Here is a 6,000-nt window from a genome sequence, read left to right on the forward strand (position 1 = left end):
CAATTAAGCGATCGATTTTTATGAATAAAAAAACTATTAGTTTTCACGCGTACCATGCAGGCAAACCGCTTAGAGTAATGAGCTGAAAATCGGTGTGTAGCTGAAATAATTATCATAGAAAGTCCTTGCAGTAGTACAGAAGAATCGAATTACAAACCACTGAGTTATGATTCGAAAGCCAACTACGTGTAGCAAATGTGAGATCGATACACTCTATTAAACAGAACAGAACAGTATTATTATTATTATTATCAATTTTACCACGAGGGAAGGCATACACAAAGGCAAAGCCTGTACAAGGTGTCAGCCCAAAATATAACATTACAAAAACAACAAAGAAATTTACAAAACTACACAAAATACAAAATACACTGAAGCAAACAAAAGCAGAGATACAAAACATCAATTAACACACACATAACAGTCACCCTAATAGAGCATTCAGCTACGTTTAAAACTTACTCCATTATAGAATTATATTGCATTGCAAGTTATTCTGTAGGGAGTTCAACTACAAGCAGTTAATCTTATAGACAATTCAGCTACAAGCAAGTCACCCTGTAGAGAGTTCAGCTACAAATAAATAGCTGTAGAGATTCAGAACATTACAAGTCATACTGAAGAGAGTTCAGCTATAAACAAGTCACCCTGTAGAGAGTTCAGCTACAACAAGTCACTCTGTAGAGAATCCAGCTACAAACAAGTCACTGTGTAGAGAGTTCAGCTACAAAGAACCTACCCAGTAGAGAGTTCATCTATAGAAGAAATTATCTTGTAGAGAGTTCAGCTACAAAGAACCCATCATTTAGAGGGTTTAGCTGCAAAGAATCCATCATTTAGAGAGTTTAGCTGCAAACAAATCACCCTGTAGAGAGTTCAGCTATGAAACGATCACCCTGTAGAAAGTTCAGCTAGAAGAAGTCACCTTGTAGAGAGTTCAGCTGCAAACAAATCACCCTGTAGAGAATTCAGATACAAACAAATCACCCTGTAGAGAGATCAGCTAGAAACAAGTCACCCTGTGGAGAGATCAGCTAGAAGAAGTTACCTTGTGAGAGTTCAGCTACAAAGAAACCATCATGTAGAGAGTTCAGCTGCAAAAAATATCACGCTGTAGAGAGTTCAGCTACAAACAAGCTACCCTATAGAGAGATCAGCTAGAAATAAATCATCTTGTAGAGAGTTCAGCTACAAACAAATCACCCTGTAGAGAGTTCAACTACAAATAGATAACCCTATATAGAGAGTTCAGCTAGAAACAAGTCACCCTGTAGAGAGAATCCTGTAGAGACTTCAGCTACACACAGATCACTCTGTAGAGAGTTCAGCTACATTTCAAGTCACCCAGCAGAGAGATAAGCTGCATGCAAGCAAGTTATCCTGTAGGAAATAATTGGCATTTAATAAATATATATAATTTGTATAATTACTGATGAAATCAAAAATAGTTTAAGTATTAAAAATCTGTTTTCAATCATTTAGGGCACTGGACTTTGATTAAGTCCATGCATATCTTAGATTATGCCAGTGTATATCTAATAAGTTCTTAAACATTGAAATGGAAGCTGTTGAATTGGCCTCTTCAGGTAAGGAATTGCAATCATTAATGACCGGGTTAGAAAAAAAGTTAGTAAATGGCAAAGAAAATTTGTTCTTATAACTTTATATTAGCGTGTGTCCTCTTGTTCGTGTTTCAAATAGGGTAAGAAAGCACTCTGGGTTAATGGATGTCATTGACTTTAAGATTTTGAAAATTTCAGTAAAATCTCCTCTCTTTCTTCACAATAAATTCTAATGAATATAAATCGAGATATCTTAGTCTATCCTCATAGAATAGTGTAGCAATATTCTTTACAAGTGTAGTAGTTCTGCATTGAACTTTTCTAATATGTCAATGTCTTTAATTAAATAAGGGTTCCAGAGCTAAACACAATACTCCAAATGTGGTCTAATGTAAGATTTGTAAACTAGCAGAAAGGATTTCTTGTTTAAGTTTCTCTTGGTTATTCCAAGTGCCTGTGTTGCCTTAGCTGATGCCTTTTGGCACTGTAATGAAAAATTATTTGAGGTGCCACCCAGACACCAAGGTCTCTAGCTGATGTTACATGTGATATAACTGTTCTAGTGCCATCTTTTTCACACAATGTATCTGGTGAGTTACCCACCTGCATTACTTGACATTTCCTACCATTAAAGTTCAGTAACCAGAGCCTAGACCATGAAGCAATATAATCTAAATTCAATTGCAGTTGCTGACTGTCTCTTACATCACAAATGACAAACCTATCACAAACTGGATCCAAATTGTGAAGTTGCAGATATCTAGCAAGTGTAGCTACCTCACCGGGACTAAAACACTTCAGCTCTGAAATAATTCTATGGCATCTAAACATGCTGCTGAAAGAAAGTGTTGATACGGAAAATCAACGCTTCGATATAGTTTCGTTGGATGAAGTAGAAGACAAGCAACCTGATTGAAGATAAATGAAAGGCAAGGTGCAGAGGGCCTACACTAGTCGGAACCCCAAAAGGCACATCCCACTGGTGAGTTTATCATTATGGCATAAAATGGTGGCCATGAGCTGCTTCGTTTGGCCTCTATCCTTGCGACTGTGGTCAGGCAGTGAGGCAGTCAGTGAGATTAAATTCAAGTTTTGGCGATTTTTAAAAAATTCTATATCCGGCCACCTGCAAGTGTTTTGTTATATTTAATGCTGTATCAAGACACACGGTAGTGTGTCGTGCGGCCCAAGAAGCCGGCGCGCCACACCGTGAGTATATTGACAGGAAGAACGAAAACGTCATTTTTACACCTTTGTATCTCGGTGATCACTTATCTGATTGGAACCAAATTTGCTACACAGTTGCCCGCCAGCCAAAGGAGTCTACATTCCAAATTTGAAGGAAATCGCTCCAGCCATTTCCGAGATACGAGCTGCCAAAGTTTCGTTTTTTTTTTCTTCGTTTTTTTTTTCTTCTTCGTCTTTTCGCACACTTGCAAAAATTGCTATAACAAGCAAACGCGTACTCCGATCGCCTTGAAATTTGGCACACAGAAAGGGAGTCCAAAGGCGAATCCTAGCATCAAATTTGGTACAAATCCGATGAATGGTTCAGGAGTTAAGACCGATTATTCGCGTAAAACAAGATCGGTTTGTTGTCACGCCTACAGGGTAAACCGCTTCATGGAATGAGTTGAAAATTGCTATGTAGATGGAGTAACCATCGTAGGAGTGCCTTTTGGTGGTTTGAAAGGAATCGAAATGAAGACCACGGAGATATGACACAAAACCCAACCTGTGTCACAATTACGCGATCGATTTTTATGAATATCAAAAGTATTAGTTTTCACGCCTACTAGACAAACCGCTTAGAGCAATGAGCTGAAAATCGGTGTATAGCTGGAATAATCTTCATAGAAAGTCCTTGCAGTAGTATACAGAAGAATCGGATTACAAACCACTGAGTTATGATTCGAAAGCCAACTCCGTGTAGCAAATGCGAGATCGAGATACTCTAATAGAACAGTCACCCTAATAGAGCATTCGGCTAATTTATTTACTCCATTATAGAATTTTATTACATCACAAGTTATTCTGTAGGGAGTTCAGCTGCAAACAGTTAATCTTTTAGACAGTTCAGCAAGAAGACAGTCACCATGTGGAGAGTTAAGCAAAAATACCACCATAGAGATTCAGAACATTACAAGTCACACTGAAGAAAGTTCAGCTATAAACAAGTCATGCACTGTGTAGAGAATTCAGCTACAATTAAGTCACTCTCTAGAGAATTCAGTTACACAGAATTCTGCTACACACAAGTCACTGTGGAGAGAGTTCAGCTACAAACAAATTACCCTTTAGAGGGATCAGCTACAAACAAAACACTTTGCAGGGTGTTCAACTGCAACAAATCAATTACCTTTAGAGCGATCAGCAATGAACAAATCAACACAAATCTACCTGTAGAGAGATCAGCTAGAAACAAACCACCCTGAAGAGAGTTCAGCTACAAAAAATCACCCTATAGAGACATCAGCTAGAAACTAGACACAATGTAAGGAGTTCAGCTACAAGAAATCACCCTGTAGAGAGTTCAGCTAAAACAAACCAACCTGCAGAGAGATCAGCTACAAACAAATCACCTTATAGAGAGTTCAGCTACAAACAGATTACCTGTAGAGAGATCGGCTACAAACAAATCAACCTGCAGAGAGATCAGCTATATACACACAAATCAACTTGTAGAGAGATCAGCTACAAACAAATCACCCTGTAGAGAGATCAGCTAGAAACTACACACAATGTAAGGAGTTCAGCTACAAACAAATCACCCTGTAGAGAGATCAGCTACAAACTAGACACAAAGTAAGGAGTTCAGCTACAAGCAAATTACCCTGTAGAGAGTTCATCTACAAACAAATCAACCTGTAGAGCAATCAGCTAGAAACAAATCACCCTGAAGAGAGGTCAGCTACAAAAAATCACCCTGTAGAGAGATCAGCTAGAAACAAATCACCCTGAAGAGAGGTCAGCTACAAAAAAATCACCCTGTAGAGAGATCAGCTACAAACAAATTGCCCTGTAGAGAGATCGGCTACAAACAAATCAACCTGCAGAGAGATCAGCTACACACAAATCAACTTGTAGAGAGTTCAGCTACAAACAAATTACCCTGTAGAGAGATCGGCTACAAACAAATCAGCCTGTAGAGAGTTCAGCTAAAACAAATCAACCTGCAGAGAGATCAACTACAAACAAATCACCTTATAGAGAGTTCAGCTACAAACAAATTACCCTATAGAGAAATCGGCTACAAACAAATCAACCTGCAGAGAGATCAGCTACACACAAATCAACTTGTAGAGAGATCAATTACAAACAAATCATCCTGTAGAGAGGTCAGCTAGAAACTACACACAATGTAAGGAGTTCAGCTACAAATAAATCACCTTATAGAGAGTTCAGCTACAAACAAATCACTCTGTAGAGAGATCAGCTAGAAACTGGACACAATGTAAGGAGTTCAGCTACAAGCAAATCACCCTTTAGTGAGTTCAGCTACAAACAAATCAACCTGCAGTGAGATCACCTACAAAAAAGCACCTTGTACAGAGTTCAGCTACAAACAAATTACCCTGTAGAGAGATCGGCTACAAACAAATTACCCTGTAGAGAGATCGGCTACAAACAAATTACCCTGTAGAGAGATCAGCTACAAACAAATTACCCTGTAGAGAGATCGGCTACAAACAAATCAACCAGTAGAAAGATCAGCTACACACAAATCAACTTGTAGAGAGATCAGCTACAAACAAATCACCCTGTAGAGAGATCAGCTAGAAACTAGTCACAATGTAAGGAGTTCAGCTACAAGTAAATCACCCTGTAGAGAGTTCAGCTAAAACAAATCAACCTGCAGAGAGATCAGCTACAAATAAATCACTTTATAGACAGTTCAGCTACAAACAAATTACCTTGTAGAGAGATCGGCTGCAAATTAATCAACCTGCAGAGAGATCAGCTACACACAAATCAACTTGTAGAGAGATCAGCTACAAACAAATCACCCTGTAGAGAGATCAGCTAGAAACTAGATACAATGCAAGGAGTTCAGCTACAAGCAAAATCACCCTTTAGTGAGTTCAGCTACAAACAAATCAACCTGCAGTGAGATCACCCACAAAAACGCACTTGTACAGAGTTCAGTTACAAACAAATCACCCTGTAGAGAGATCAGGTAGAAGAATTCACCTTGTAGAGAGTTCATTTACAAAGAAACCATCATATAGAGAGTTCAGCTACAAAGAAATTACCCCGTAGAGAGTTCAGCTAGAAGAAGTCACCTTGTAAAGAGTTTAGCTACAAAGAAACCATCATGTACAGAGTTCAGCTACAAAGAAACCACCTGTACAGAATTCAACTACAAACAAATCACCCTGTATAGAGATCAGCTAGAAGAAGTTACCTTGTACATAGTTCAGCTACAACAATTCACCCT

This window comes from Dysidea avara, chromosome 8, assembly GCF_963678975.1.
Source record: "Dysidea avara chromosome 8, odDysAvar1.4, whole genome shotgun sequence".
Taxonomy (NCBI): Eukaryota; Metazoa; Porifera; class Demospongiae; order Dictyoceratida; family Dysideidae; genus Dysidea; species Dysidea avara.